This window comes from Benincasa hispida, chromosome 7 (assembly GCF_027475165.1).
Source record: "Benincasa hispida cultivar pf3 chromosome 7, pf3_genome.v1.1, whole genome shotgun sequence".
NCBI lineage: Eukaryota > Viridiplantae > Streptophyta > Magnoliopsida > Cucurbitales > Cucurbitaceae > Benincasa > Benincasa hispida.
The window spans coordinates 48,828,179-48,845,484 of NC_143484.1; the positions used below are offsets into that span (position 1 = coordinate 48,828,179).

The window sequence follows — 17,306 nt, forward strand, 5'->3', positions numbered from 1 at the left end:
TACCTATCACCCTCTATTGTGATAACAGTGGCCCAGTTGAAAATTCTAAGAAACCTATAAGCCATAAGCGTAGAAAGCACATTGAGCGAAAATATCGTCTCATCAGGGAGATTGTGCAACAAGAAGACGTGATCGTCAAATCGATAGCCTCGGAGCACAACATTGTTGATCCGTCTACAAAGGCCCTCACAGCTAAAGTGTTTGAGAGTCACCTATTGAGTCTAGGAATATAAGTTATGTAAATCTAGGGCAAGTGGGAGAAGTCATAGGTATATAATGCCATAGTTTATCGTATTTATGTTTTTTTCTCTCACACTCAACATGATATGTAAATCACCCCATTGGAGTTTTAGTCCAAGTGGGTGTTTGTTGGGTTTTATGTCCTAAAACTCGTGGTTTGTAAATAATAAACGAATTCTATTTCTCAATAAAGTTGTTATTGAGGTTTATTCAGTAAAGATGTTATTGAACCCCGACTATAGATAGTTGAGGACCAATAAACTAAGAACCCCGACTATAGCATGAATACTTGAACTATATGTGGAGACATAAAAGTGGATCGAGTTCGAGTAATAGCCAAAACGGTTGGCCCGAGACAAGACCAGATAGATAGTTGAGGACATAGTCTTACAAGATGGAACTCGCTCCTACCTGATTCTAGGAATAGTAGATAGGTTGTTCTTTTAAGTGCCCACCCTCTCATTGGCCCGAGAGGGACTTGATTTGGTGGTTGGACTACAAACCAATTGTTCATTAGAGAATCAATGAAACTTAAGGAACAAGATGTAGTTACAGGAGTAAAATGATAATTTTGACCCAACTATAATTACAAAAAACCTGTGAAGGATCGACGTACTAATTATGAATTAAACAATTTGGAGAGTAAAAAAAATATTTAAATATGATTTAAATATTGTACACATGAATAGAGATTCATGATTGGAATTGGTGTTTATAATTAATTTAATGTTTGATATTAAATTAATACTATTGATTAAATTTTTTAATTAATTATTCAAAATTAATTTTAAATAATTTAATATTTGATATTAAAGTATTTAATTGATTATTTAAAACTAATTTTATTTAGAATTAATTATTATAATTAATTTTATTTAAAATTGGTTTTCAATTAATTAAAATTAATTGTTTGAATTAATTTAATTTTTGAAATTTGGGTTAGTGGTTTTTTCCAATTTTTGCCCCTCATCAACACCTCAAATCCCATTATATTAGTGCTTAATTTATTATCAATTGGAGATGAATTCATGGTGCATGATTTCTCCTTTAAATAGAAGAAATAAATGTTGAAATTGGATTGGAAATTTTGGCTTTTGAAGCTACGATTTTCCTCTCAAATTGCTTAGCCCCAAATTATCTCCAATTCCAATTTCCATTCAAATTCATCACAAGTTTGGATCTCACAATCCGTTCTAAGGTTGGAGAATAGCGGGGAAGACTCTAGCAAGTCTACGAAATATTCGTGATAAAAAAAAACAACCAATGGACAGCTTCAATTTCGATCTATATCAAGGTTTGCTCAAAGAACTCTACCTTTTACAATTTTGAACTAGCATGCTTGAACCTTAAATTAATGAAATTAGAGTGTTTTAGATCCTAATTACTTCCGCTTGCATGCTCCTAACTCCAACAGCATGATGTATATTGATACATTATAAAATATTGTTAATTATGAATGTAATTTTAATTAATACTATGTATAAGGGAATTAATATAATGTATATCGATACATTATAATATATAGTTAATTGTAAATATGATTTATTATTATTATATAATATATGAGAGTGATATATTTGAATAAAATTCAAATATTAATTATATGAATGTGATACATATAAATACTTTAGGTTAACATTAATATCAATAAGATTCATATTAAGACTATAGGAGAGTTGCATTTTAATATGATTAAGATGCATATTATATGATTTTTTTTATTAATGGCTAATTAATCAACTATATTATAAAATTAATATTATATTATGAATATAATATTAATGTTATAATAAAATAATTCTCCACTACAGGGGAGTTATTCTTCATTATTGGTGAGAGTTAGAGTAACTCCCATCTCTTCCCTCTTGTTTTTTTTTTAAAATTTTTTTTTTTAATTTTTATAATTTGAATTGAGAATTTAGAAAGTGCATGAAAAACAACGTGAAACATTAGAGAAAAGGTCTCTCTCCCAAGAATTCTCACTTACTCTCTTAAAACTCTTTGTCTTTCCCTTCTTTGAAAAACACTAAAGGACCACACTCTCATCTCTTGTCCTAGGAATAGCAAAGACTCCAAGTGGTGATGTCTTAATCTTTGGGGAAGAAAGTAGTGTTCGTGCTGTGATTTCAGTTGAGGAGACTTAGTGAATAAGAGATTTTTACCAGGATAAGTCTACTTCTTCCCAGCCTCTTTAGAGCAACATGCTTATGAAGTTTGTACGTTTATCTTGCATTTCATATTATGTATGAAACGTCTCTATATTTTTTGTGTTTTCAAAATTGAAAACCAAATGCATAGCATTCACATGCTTTCACAAGTAATTCAATTCCTTCGTCTCACCCATACAAATCAAAAGACTACCCTCATAGACAGTAGTTCATAACTTACTTAGGATTAAAGTCAAGTTATCTATGGTCATCTATGGTCATCTATGAAATGTTAATCTCTTCAGTTAACAGTGTTATAAAGATAGATTAATCATTTCACAGTCTGGTCTTATACAAACGCTTTGTATAGGATACCTCTATTTGCATACCTCCACATGAACAATTTTAATCAAATAATTTGTAATACTTATAACTCTTGTAACATTTACAAAGTGTAACGTATCAGTAGTGTCACCAAAATAAGACACCCAATATTATTCATAAACTACAGACCATTTAGGTTATTACTTGAACATGATTCACCTTTATGTCTACCACATATTATTCAAGTCACATAAAATAACCTTGGATTTTTCCTTAATAGATAATTGCATATATAAAATAATCAACAATTATTTTATATAACTTATGAACTATGAGACTTTAGGACATACATCCCAACGCTAACACAACAATCAAAATCTCATAAATAATGAAATAATGACACCCATGAGATAAACCATCCATTTCTAAGTATTCTTTGTTAAATCACTTGTTGTTCCAAAAACTTAAGAAAATAAGTTATGACAAATTTAATTATATCAATGCTTTAGTACTCTCCTTTGTGAATTTGAAAATCTATAAAAGATCTAATAAGTGGAAATCAATATTAATCGGGGAGGAAATGACATTAAATAAGTTTGAATATGTGATCTTCTGATATCATGTTAAATTACTGATTGGCTCAAAAGATTAATTTAACAGATTGTGGTAAATTCAGTATATCATCACTTTCACAATTCTCTTAAGAAAAACAAGCTTACCAAGATTAAAACTTTTCTTATGGCCTTTATGATCCATTTTTTGTTTTACCCATGATTTTTCAATGGATTCTGGTGTTGCCACGACCATTTCAATAACTTTCATTAAGTTTTGAACTCTTCTTTGCTCCAGTGTCTTTCTTCTTCTTTTCTTTTCTTTCTCTCCACTTTGAGATGGTTCTAACATTTTCTTCTCCATTTTTTTTTATCTTTCTTTCGAAGGCTACTCGAAGAAGTTTCACTTTTTCCTTAAATTTTACTCTCTTTTCTTTCTTTTCAAAACCCTACTGTGTAGTTTGAATCTCAAGACTCGAGATTGATAGTACTTAAAATTTTCAAGCAATTGGAAGTCGCTTTCAATGATGAGGCCCTTTCTCCTTTCTTTAATAAGAAGATTCACTTTGAAGCTCACATGAGAGTCTTTGGACATTACTTGAGATAAGTCAAGATATATATACCTAGCATCTAGATGTAGGTCATGCACTCCACGACTTTCTTATGTTATGGGATTTGAAAATGTCGTTAAGCTATTACCCGAGGGGTCTCGGTAAGCTTAAGTGAGGTTCCTCATTTCGGTTTGTGTCGCTCATCTTTTTTTTTTTTTTTTTTTGATGTCACTCGACAAACAAAGAACGAAATAACAAGTTCATGTCAATTGAATTACAATCATGTTGACAGAAAGCAATCAAGCATCAGTGACTTCAATGGAACTATGTTATCCATAAATATTTTTCTCTTTTTTCCATTTTCTTCTCTATTTTCTTTTGTTAAATCGATTCTTTTCCACCGCCTAACAGGATTCTCGAGGACAGTGAATAGTTCTATATGCCATTCATTTCACTTTCTTTCAATTGATTATTGCAACATTTTTGAAAGCCATTTCTTTTTTCTGTCGTAATGTATCACATCAAATTAATTTTTCACTTTGGAAATTCAAGCGGATTTTTCTTCATTTCAATGCTTTCCATACTTATTGCTTTTAATGTCCTACCACGTACCATTGATGTGGATTTTTCTTTACTTATTGCTTTTAACGTCCTACCACATACCATTGATGTGGATTTTTCTTTGTTTCAATGCTTTTCATACTTGTTGCTTTTAATGTCCTACCACATACCATTGATGTTTTTCTTTTTTCTCGGACGTAATTAATGATTTCATACTTATTTTGAAGCTATTTAATAATTTTCTTAAATTAGAGTATCAAAATCAAATTAATGAAAAAAAAGAAAAAAACTCTAAAATAATATTTGTCATAATCGAACAAACAATATCTCCCACAAACGTAATTAAAGTTTGAACAAATTGCAAAATCCACTCTGAATTATGATGGTAGTTGCAATAACACCTTTAAATTTTTATAATAAAAGTCGTGCCCTAAAGGCCTATTTGATAACGTTCTCATTTCCCTTTTTCTGTTTTCCGTTTCTTGTTTCCTATTTCTTCTTTTTTTAGAACAAGAATAGGAATATGTTTGATAACTATTCTTGTTTCTCGTTTATTAAAAAACCAGAAACAGAAACTTGTTTGATAATTATTTCTTGTTTCTTGATTTTTTTTAATTATTTTTTTAACAATATAACATAAAAAGAGAAGATGTGTCATACATTAAACAATTATTTCTTGTTTCTTGATTTTTTTTAATTATTTTTTTAACAATATAACATAAAAAGAGAAGATATGTCATACATTAAAGGATCGTATTGACCCTCTTCATCGCCTATGGGAGAAGACTGGGTAGCGAAGAAAGGCCGAATGGAAGGGGGCAGTCAGCTGGCTGCTTCATCGAAAAAAATATTATCAAAATTTTGTGTTATCTAATACAAGTCTTGATTAAAACTAATATAATAACAAATTGCATCATATTCTTCATATGTTGCCCAAATTTGATTGGCATTGTCATCTCTAACTTGAGCCATTTTTCTTAAATGATGTCAAGTCAAATCCAACTTAATTATATTATTACGTAAATATCATGGTTGTAAAATATTAAGTTAAATGAATGTCTTAATCGATAAAATTTATATATATTGTAAAAATCTACTCAATTTCAAATATACTAAAATATTAAAATTAAGATAATATATAAACATGCATATTACAAAATTTAATAATCAAAAGTTGAAATATATACATAAAAAAATTAGTATACAAGTAATATATGAATCTAAATATTGAAGAATTTTAAGATTCAAAATTAAAATAAAATATAAATATAGCAGAATTATTTTTATAAATAGCAAAATTAATTACAAAAATATAAAAGATGAAAATAAATTTTTAAAAAATAAAGAATAAATAAAAGTGTTGAGAGTTGAACTTTGAAATATAAAAAGATTAATATATATATATTGAAAATTAGAATAATATGTAAATCTAAACGTTGGAGAATTTTAAAATCCAAAATTAAAATAAAATATAAATATAGCAGTTTTTTTTTTTTTTTTGTAAATATAAAATTAATAAATAAAATATGAAAGATGGATGTAAACATAAAAGAAAACAAAACAAAATGAAATAGTTTAATATAACACACAACTAGAGGGTAGAAAGAAATTATTTACATACAAAACTATCAATAAGCCAAGAATGCATTTTGTTAGAAAAATGAAATAGTTTAATATAACACAAAAATAAAACGGGTAGAAACTACTTCTCCTAGATTTTCAAAATTTGCTCATATTTTTTAGAAACGTTCCTCAAATTTTAGAAATAAAAAATGGTAACAATTATCAAATAAGTCCGTTTCTTGAAAAATGAAAAACATAAATAGAAAACGGAAACGTTATCAAACAGGCTCTAAACTTCTACAAATATTAAAATTTAACCAAATTTATAATAATTGTAGAAATTAAACTCACAAATAATAAAATTTGAACTCTTAAACTTATACAAATGTTATAGTTTATATAATTATGTAAGTTTGAAGGTTCATTTTGATCCAATTTTAGCATTCATATAAGTTTGATGGCTCAATTTTTTAAATTAGAAATTTAAGAGTGTAATTGCAACTGCTACATTACTTTAAGGATGGTTTTTGCAATTTGCTCTTAAAGTTTTGATATATTGTTGTATAACTCATATACTTCATATTTTATATATTAATTGATATACAAAATATAAAATATAACAAATATGTTGTTGATATACATACTGATACACAAATGAGGGTATAATTACTATAATAAAAAATGGAAAGTGGACTAATTTTTTTTTTTTTACTATATTTACAAATCTAAAGAATAATCGCTAGATTTGCAATATTCTTCTGTTTTTAATGCCCTATGTGAATTCTTTTTATTTATTTGTGTGTGGAAAGCAACCAAACTTTACGTCACTTTCATAAAGCATATTGTGAAATAATATAATATTAAATTGACATTCATCTATTAACTTAATTTTTGAGTCAATAGGTCATTAAATATATTTTATTTATTTATATATACACTTTTTCTCTTCTTTCCTATTCACCATCTATATTACTTTACATAATTGATTCTATTCCAATTTATTGGGTTCAGAAAACTCGATGCCTAAAAAACCTGATCAACCTAACTTAAATTGGTTTTGGTTGGGTTCGGTTCAAATAAATGAAAAATTTTATAGATTAGGTTGAGTTGATTCATGACTTCATCTAAAATAATCTAAACCAACCTAAACTTACTATTAATTTTAGAAAGTATGTTTTTTTTACTTATGTTATATTATATATACATATATCTAGTTTAATTTTATCTAATTTCATTATTTTTTAGATGATTTATTCTCCAACTACTCCTAAAAATAATTGAAATGTGTTATTTAGGTGAATCGAAATTGAGTTGTTAATCTTAATTAAGTATATGAAATGTATCAAATAAAATTTTTATATATTAACATTTTATTTATTTTAAAACAAAAGTTCAAATAAATGACCAAAGTAACCCGAATCAATCTAACACAAATGTTTCATGGTTGAGTTGGGTTGGGTTAGATTCATGACTTAAGAAGAGTCATTTAAGTTGAAGAAATTTACCACTTGAATAATTGGGTTGGTCTAAAAAGTGTTTCAACCAACCCATGAACACTCCTAATTTTATCATTGGGACGAATGAATTCTACACAAGTTGGTAGCAATAATGGAACATTTTAGAGAGGTACGAAATATAAGTTAGTTTATTTTAATATTATTATTTATTATTTCAATATTCTTTATTTCTTAATAGGACCACAAGAAAAATGTATTTAAAAATTACAAAAGATGTAGATCAAGTTTATACGAATCTCTTTAACGAACTGTTTCAAACTTAAAATGGAACAGTGGTAAAGTAGTTTGTTTTCGTTTTGTTTTATTGATGTTGGGCTGTTGGACATATTTTATAACAATTTGATATTACTCTTCGACAATACTTCATAGGAATTTGAATGTATACTCTTTTTGTTAATACTTAATTAGTATTTATTACTTGCCTTTGCAATTTTACTTATTATAATTTTTGGAAGTGTGAATGAAATTTGGAAAATAGAAATTTGCTGGCAAAAAGGCTATAACAACTACATGTTAGCGATTAAGAACTATAAAAGAATTTTGATGGTTACACAAATTGTTGAAGCGATAATAAATTGTTGGAATAGGATATAACTATTGAAATAGAGAAAAAAAAAATATCGTTGCAGATGGCCAAACTATTGAAGCGATAATAAATTGTTGCAATAGGATAATATTGTAGCGATTACGAAGTGTTACTACTGTTTTTTTAATCGATTCAAATTAGCAGAGGTTATTCACCTCTGCAAAATTATTTAAAGAAATGTTGCTATCAAAATTGTAATTGCAGCAGTTCACATATGATTGCAACAGTTATTAAACTATTGCACCTGAAACAACAGTTGCTAAAACGTTACATTTTGATGTAAAGAGCAACTACAATTGAGGTACCTATTGCAGCTAAGAGTGAGCATTGGTCGGTCAGAGTCAGTTTTTCAATCAAACCACCACCGAATCGAATATGGTCGATTTAGTAAATGTTCAAACCGATCTCGACCATTGAGGAATAAAAGTTGGTCAATCAGTTTGGTAGGTTTTATTCTTTAATTTTTTTTTTTAAATTTGTCGATTTGGGATTTTTTTCAAACCGGCATCGACCGATTCCTCTTCTTCTTCGACCGACCAACTTCGCTTTGTTTCAATCAGTTCGATTTTTCGATCTATCATGCTCACCTCTAACTGCAAACAGTTTTTTAACTTGATTTGAGTGGTGCTTAAAACTGCTGCAATGGATGTTGTCAACACAGTCTCTACCCGGATCGTTAACTACTGCGACATATCATCCAACGGTTTAAAATTGCTGCAACAGCTCAGAAAACCACCGCAACAAACCCTTAATCCTAGTGATTATGAAGACAGTGAGACAAGACGACATTTCATTTTCTTTCCATCGTGTTTTTTGCAACTTTTTAAAGTCTTTCATTTCTTTTTTTTTTTTTTTTCTTTTTCTTTTTCTCAAAGATTTTTAAAGTCATTTATTTAAAATAAATACTTTTTGTCTTTAAATTTTGACTCTAGTTTCTTTTTAGTCCCTATATTTTAAAATATTACATATTTAAATTCTTAAGATTTGAGTTTTATTTCAATTTAGTCCTTAAGTTCCAAAATGTAACAATTTTACCCAAAAAGATTTGAGTTTTGTTTCAATTTGGTCCCCTAGGTTTCAAATTTTTACATTTTTAACTTCAATTTTTCATTAAATATTCACTTTCAATCATATACATCAATTTCTATTAATTAATTAAAAATAATTATGAAGTGAAAATTTAAATTTAATTTTAAAAGTGATAAAAATCGTGAAACTTAATTAATTATAATTCTTTCAACGATTTAATTTATTAACATAAATTAACTCAAAAAAACGGAAGTGAGTATTAGTAAAAAGAAAATTGAAGTTAAAAATGTAAATCTTTAAACATAGGAGACAAATTGAAGCAAAATTCAAATATAAATGATAAAATTATAGTATTTTGAAATCTAAAGATTAAATTGAAATCAAATTTAAAATTTAAAGAATAAATATGTAATATTTTGAAATTTAAAATTTAAATAGAAATTAAATCCAAAACTGGGAGAGACGACTTTATTTTTCCTTTCATAAACGTGTATCATGTAAAGTTAATTTTTCATTTTGGAAATTCAAGTGGATTTATCTAATTCGAATGCTTTTCATACTTATTGTTTTTAATGCCTTCCCATACCATTGATATTCTCTTTCTTGGACCGTTTTGGAGTTGGTTAATATTTTCATACTTTATTTTGGAGTTATTTAATGTTTACTATCTCTTTCTCTATGTTTGACTATTTATATTTATATCCTATTTGACAAATTATAAACTTATTTTACGAATATGATAGATGTATCAAACTTTTAATTTCAATATATTTTTCAGAGTTTCTTTTTTCTAACAAGGTGTGAAGTAGAAAAACTTTAATATTTACCATCTCCTTTTTTATGTTTTGACTATTTATATTTATATTTCCATACTATTTACCAAATCAAAAACTACAATATGTTATGCACTAAACTATTAATTTTAATATATATATTTTTTAATATTTTTTTAACAATATGTGAACTAGAAGAATGAGAGAATCTAATCTTTATTTATTACAAAAATATCTTTTTAAAATCCTTAAATTTGAAAGAATAAATACTAATCCTATGATGTTTCAAACTGACCATTGAGAATTTTCAAAAATAGGTTAAGAAAAACCCCTTTACTAAGATATCTATTAGGGGGCGTACCCCTTTACTAAGATATCTATTAGGGGGCGTTTGGGACAAGGAGTTGGTTATTATACTCCTAGGTTATTATAGTTGAGTTTTAAGAGAGTGTAGTTGGGATATAGATTATTTTAGTTTGGGTTATATAGTATGTATTTGAGGTGTAAAATATTTTAGTTTGAGAAGGAAATAATAAACACTGCAGTAAAGAATAAAGAAAATGATGAATGTAAAATAGTAAAAATTGTAGTAAATAGTAAAAATGATAGCAAATGAGAATTTTGAAATAGTATTTATTGTAGCTAATGGGGAGTTTTGAAATAGTATTTACCGTAACAAGAAATGGTTATTATAATCTTATGATAATTTTTGCTCCAAACGTCCCCTTCATGTTTATAAAAAAATAGATTGATATGACAAAATAATTTGGTCAAAAATATATTTTGTAATATATATTATTTTTTTGAATTTAATAGTTATTTTAGTATTGAGACCTTTTTAATTTATTTTTAAAAATCTAAATAGGAAAATAATTAATTTAAAGAGAAATTATTAAAAATATTTATAAATAATACCAAAATATATCATCCTAGATTATTATTCTATTTGTGATAGATAATAAAATTTTATCATATTTATAAAGATTTTGATTCATTTGTATGTATTTAAAAACATCTTGAAATAGCCGGCACAAAAGGATGTTTTTCTCAAATTTTTTGAGTTTTTCTTTTTCACTGTAGATTGTTCTGAAGAAACCGCATGGAGTTGCTCTCTGTCTGCGCATAATACTCTCTCATTGTTCATGGCGAAAAAGAAAATGGGGGCTTAGGTTTCTCTTTTACTTTATATTTCAAGCGAGAGAGAGAGATGGAATGAACTAGAAGCAAGTTGGGCAGATTTTAATGGCGGCCAAAACGTGTCCTGGTTGTGCAACGCTTTGCTCACACCTGTATTTTATTATTTGTTTACCTTCAAAAGTTTCCTCGCCACCGCATTGATTTCTGTGAATTTCTTCTTCTTGTTCTTTTCGATTTTTGCTTTCTATTCTAGTCTAGCTTTAACCATGGCCGACTTCCCATTGCTTGAACGTGTCGATAATCGCAGAGAAACGACATGGGTTGCTTTCTTTGGAGAGGTGAAAGTTGTTGGGTTCTTAGCGGCTCCATTGGCTGCTATCAATCTGTCTCAGTTCTTGATACAGACTGGTTCTTTGATGATCGTGGGTCATCTCGATGAACTCTCTCTCTCCAGCACAGCCATAGCCGTCTCTTTAGCTGCTGTTACAGGATTCAGTGTGATTGTAAGTTCCCGCCCTTTTCACATCAATGTTGGATTTGCAAATGGATTCATTTGCAAGTTTCATGTAATATGTGGGTTATCAGTTATGGGGTGTAAATGGATTCCTTATATATTCACTAGCTTTGAAATAATGACTTGAATTCTCCCTTTGATGATTGAGAGTTTTTAGTTGGGTCTGTCTCCCTCTTGGTTCATCTTAGATTATAACATTGATACTAAAAAGTCAAGAAGGGTGTTCTCTATCAGGGAATAGGAAGGTTTTATGCATATCTTTTGGCGCTGTTTTTATTTGATTGAATGCTAGGAGCCAGTAGATTGAGGGAGTGTCAAACCCCTGCTTGACTATCTCCTTACAAGTAATTTGAGCAATCTTTACGATGCCTATCTTTATATCTCTACTATAGGATGGTATTCACTTTGACTTTTTGCACAATTGAGTTTACTTTTCTACTCAAACCCAAAGGAGATATGGTGTACATATACATATATTAAAATATTATATAATATTAAATTACCCTAATTCATAAATTTAAATTTTTAGGTTGATTGATGATTTGACATGGTATCAAAGCAAGAGATGTTGAATTCAACTCCTATAAAGTCATTTCCTACTCATTAATAAGATTTCCACCTCTTGGGCCTTCAACTAAATTTTAAGCCCACAAGTGGAGAGAAGGATAGAGTATTGATATAAAAGATTAAATTTATCATAACTCATGAGTTTAAGCTTTTGGTCGATTGGTGATTTAACGATATATATGTAACAACCCCGTTTCAATAAATGTAAGACATTGCTCACATTCCTAAGTTAAGATGATTTTCTCTGTAGCCAAAGCTGGAGTTGGTAACAGATTAGCCAGGCGATGACATCTTGTCAAATGTTAAGTAATGGATACCTAATAGGACCATGCGACATTGCACTCACTTGGATTCCATGCTACTTCTTTATTAGCCATTCCCCAAAAAAGTTTAAAAGAGAGAGATCATTGAGGACGTTTTTCATAGTTATAATTTGTGCACGAGAACTTCTCAACAAGTTGAAGTGGTATTAACTTTGGTGTTACTTACCTGTTATAAGTTCTGTAGATGCCAAATGATGCAAATTACACATGATAAAGAATCTCATCAGTCCCAATTTTCAGAATACTTCCCCACAGACATGTGATCTTAACATTATATGTATACTGCATTTCCGTGATTAAGATGATTTCCATGTTTTATCATTCATGAGAAGTTATGAGTCTATGGTCTATTTGGTTTGCAAAGTTATCATCTGCAATTCATTCTCTAGATGCCTGACTGTCTTTTAAACTAAACTTGCAGATAGGTATGGGTACTGCCCTTGAAACTCTATGTGGGCAAGCTTATGGGGCTGGACAATATCAAAAATTTAGAAATCATATTTACACTGCTATATTTTGTCTGCTAGTAGTTTGCCTCCCTATTACTCTGTTATGGATCAACATGGGGAAGCTACTTGTTTTGATTGGCCAAGATCCTTTGATATCACGTGAAGCTGGGAACTTCATGATTTGGCTTATTCCTGGGCTCATTGCTTATGCATTTCTGCAACCACTAATGAAATATTTTCAGATGCAAGTTTTTGTGATTCCCATGCTCATATTTAGTTGGGTCACCTTTTGTCTGCACATACCCCTCTGTTGGGTTTTGGTGTTTAAAGCAGGACTCAAAAACCTCGGTGGAGCTTTAGCCATGAGTATTTCATATTGGTTGAATGTGATTTTTCTTGCGTTATATATGAATTTTTCTCCCAAGTGTGCAAAAACTCGTGGTGTAATTTCTATGGAACTGTTCAAAGGAATTAGGGTCTTCCTTCACTTTGCTATCCCTTCTGCAGTAATGACTTGGTAATCTACTTTCACTTTTCTCTGGGTTCTCATCTCAAATAAAATAATCAATATGGAGTTTTTGGTTTATTCTTAATTCTGGTGATTTTGCAGCCTTAGTTGGTGGTCGTTTGAGCTGATTATCTTACTGTCTGGACTTCTACCAAATCCAGAGCTTGAATCTTCAGTTCTATCTGTTTGGTAATCTTCTATTACCCTCCTCAAGTGAAAAAAAAATGAGTTTCTTTTGAATTACATGGAAAATGATTGAAAATATGACTTTTTCTTTAAATTTTTGTTAGAATCAAATCTTTCATTAGAGAGGAGAGCCAACCTCACGGCTTAGAAATTTAAAAACAAAGCCTCCAATTAGCCTAACCTATCAGATATTGAATACAAAAAGATCACTCACGTTACACCATGAAGTTTTAACAAGAAAGATATCACCCACAAAAGAGTGAAAAAGGAAATACGATTCTTTCAATTGACAGCTTTTGTTAACAGTTTCAATACCTTGACAACGGTATTTACATTAGCATGTGGGATCGGCAGTGCAGGCAGGTATGTGCTAAGACCTTTGTAAATTTTCTTGTTATCATGCGTAAATCAGTTAAATTTGCATCACATTTTGAAAGAATTGCTTTTGTTCTTGTAATTGGTGCTACAGTACCAGAGTTTCAAATGAGCTAGGAGCTGGGAATCCACAAGCTGCTCGTTTAGCTGCTGGGGCAGCAATATTTCTTGCAATTGTGGGGATCATCATAGTGAGCATGGTTCTCTTCACTCTTCGTTATGTTTTCGGTTATGCTTTCAGCAGTGAAAAGGAAGTTGTAGATTATGTTGCTATCATGGCTCCCTTAGTTTGTATATCAATCATATTGGATGCCATTCAAGGGGTCCTTTCAGGTAGTTAAACTTGTGTGTTTAATGTCGATTGGCAATGACTTTTTTCACACAGTTGGATGCTGCAGAGTTGATCTGTTTTGTGTTGAATCAGGTATTGCAAGAGGATGTGGCTGGCAGCGTATAGTGGCTTATATGAACTTAGCGGCTTTCTATCTCTGTGGAAATCCAGCTGCTGTAGCACTTGGTTTCTGGGCAAATATGAGAGGGAAGGGCCTGTGGATTGGCATCCAAATCGGAGCTTTCGTGCAGACACTTCTACTTGCCATTGTCATGAGCCATGTTAATTGGAAAAACCAGGTCTAAATCTTCCATTTCAGATTCTTATAATTTTTTTTAATCCCATTTTATACTTTTCTTGTTTGATGAAAAGTCGAGGAAACTAGGAAGTAAAGAAAAACATGTATAGAAGAATAACAATGCCTACACTTTTTTCCCTTGACAATGGCTATTAGGCGGGTCAAGTCACAAACGCAAGAAAACGGTTAAAACAATAATTTATTTGTTGGTCTTTTTTGTTCTATAAAACGGATGGCGGTATTTTGTCCCTTTAAAGATGAACTTTTTAACAATGGCTCAAGCATATTTAATTTCCAACTTCAAAAGAGAGAAAATGTGAAATAAGATGGCCTTCTGTTATAGCTTTGCCAAGTTATTTTGAGCTGATGTGCTGGGAATTTCTTCCTGTCATGTTATTCTTACAGGCAGATGAAGCAAGGGAGAGGATCTTTGAAGGATGAGCTCAGTAAATAAATATGAGGAACACAGTGTTTGACTGGGGATTGTCTTCTGTGCAGTTGTGACCAACCATTAAAGTTGAGATATCAGAAGAGAGTATCTGATGCAAAAAGCCACAGCCATTGGGTACTTCTCGAGTTTCTCTCTTCTTTGTAGTTAAAAAATACTTTTGGTCCCTCATCTTCATGGATTTAGTTCTTTGTACTTTCAGTTCTATAACAATTATTGTATTTTATAAAAATACGGTTTATTTATGCAAGAAGGTTTATTAAATCTTAACACTTATTATATAAATTAAATTATTATAAATTTTGCTATGAAAATTTAGAGACTAAAAGTGATTTTTAATCTAAGACAGTAGGTGGGCAAATGAGACGGACTAACCCCGGGTTAAAAAAAATGGTATGAAATGAAGTTAAAAGATTTTTATACATAAGCTAAAGCTAATGTCTAGGTCACTTTATTTTGTTTAGTTATTAAAGTTAAAAGAGTATTTGAAATCACAATTATTATTATTATTATTATTATTATTTTGTGACGAAAGAAACAAATCAACACAATTCTCCCAAACAAAAGAACCACAAGAAACATCCAAATTCTTACGAAGCTAACCAAGGAGGGAGGACTAGAGGCTCACTCTCTCTTCTCCCTATTAGCCCAAGCCCAACTAGCAGTACTATGGGCTTCAAAATTTAAAGATCTAGAGATAAAATGAAAGCTCTTAATGTGAACACACCTCATTAGATTTCTAATTTCATGAACAAGTTTGACAACTCACAAGATAGAGAGAGAATCTGATTGGGAAGTTGCTATTTTTAACCCAAAAATGTTTTCATCTTGTAAGATTATCCTCTTTTTTAAAAACCACTTTTTCTAACATCTTTCTTACTTTTTTATTTTTTCTTACTTTTTTATTTTTTGAGATTTTAAGTGGAGAGTCTTACATGGTGAAAATATTATTTTGTCCTTCATTCAAGTATTTTCCATTTATATTTTTCTATTACAATTTTTCAAACCCAACTTCAAATTTATATTTTATGGAAAGAAGTCGTTGGGATTTCTAGTAAGGATTTGAAAATTTTCTGGTAAAAAAAGTTTGTATATGAAGGGGAAGAAGATATCTTACCTATTGGAAGGAAGATGTAAAAGATTTTTTTTAATATTGATTGTAATTTATATTAAAATTTAAAAAAGAAAGACTTTTCGTCCATTTTTCAAGTAAGTCCTACAAGAAAAATGGACAGCATGCATACATATATTTTTTTAGTTGTAATAATTTATCATTAATTTTAGTATTATTAAAATTTAATTAATAAAAAAAAAATTCGATTTTAATGTAATAATTAATAATTAATTATTTTAATAATTATAATTAAAATTATATAAAAAAAACTAACTTATGTCCATTTTCTCGATAAAAATTATCAAGAAAGTGGACAGAAACCATTAAGCTTTTGTTTTTATTTCTTTTTTGTAAAATAATTTTAATTATTAAAATTAATAATTAATTATTAATGATTAAAAATATTTTAAAAAAAAAAAAAAAAAAAAGTAAAAACCATTATATGGAATCTGCTCGATTTCATAGTTACCTAGAAATTGAACGGAATGTTGATTTCCCAAAGTTACCGAAAAATTGAACATAATGTTTTTTTATTTTATTAAAATTAATAATTAATAATTAATTATTATAAAAAAAAATAAAATAATAAAATAAAAACCATTATATGGATTCTGTCTAATTTCTAAGTAACTTCCCAAAGTTATCTAGAAATTGAACCGAATGTCTCTTTTTAATTTTACTTTTAATTATGAAAATTAATAATTAATAGTTAACTAATAAAAATTAATTAAAAAAGGTTAAAAACCATTATATGGATTTTGTTCAATTTCTAGATAATTTTGATTTCTAGGTAACTTCCCAAAGTACCTAGAAATTGGACATAATGTTTTTTTTAAGCCATCTTCATTTTTCCTGAAAATTAAGTAAAGTTTAATTCTTTTTTACCCAACTCCTTAAGTTTTTCCTAGCCAATTTTTTTTTCCAGTTAAATTTAAATTTGTTTGGAGCTCCTAATTCTTATCAAGAAATTTTCCATATTTGGTCATTTGCTTTCCAAGTCCTTCATTCTACTATTACAATTGACTTTTTATTTTTTTTTTAAAAAAATGTTTCTGTCCAATTTTTAGGTAATTTTGATCACTACGTAGCTTCCCATAGTTACCTAGAAAGTTGACTAGAATGTTTTTTTTCAAGCGATCTCCATTCCCCCTGAAACTTAAGTTAGTTTAATTCTTTTTTACTCGATTCCAGTTTGTTTTTCTAAGCTAATTAGT

At 29.0% G+C, this 17,306-nt stretch overlaps 1 pseudogene across 1 annotated transcript; it reads left to right on the forward strand.

Moving 5' to 3' along the window:
* Nucleotides 1–10,847: 10,847 nt before the first annotated feature.
* On the forward strand, nt 10,848–15,242 carry LOC120081174 (protein DETOXIFICATION 12-like; annotated as a pseudogene). The gene is made up of 7 exons (XR_016530797.1): nt 10,848–11,482; nt 12,805–13,349; nt 13,443–13,529; nt 13,833–13,889; nt 13,996–14,234; nt 14,326–14,531; nt 14,936–15,242. The product of XR_016530797.1 is annotated as a protein DETOXIFICATION 12-like (transcript).
* The last annotated feature ends 2,064 nt before the right edge of the window (nt 15,243–17,306 follow it).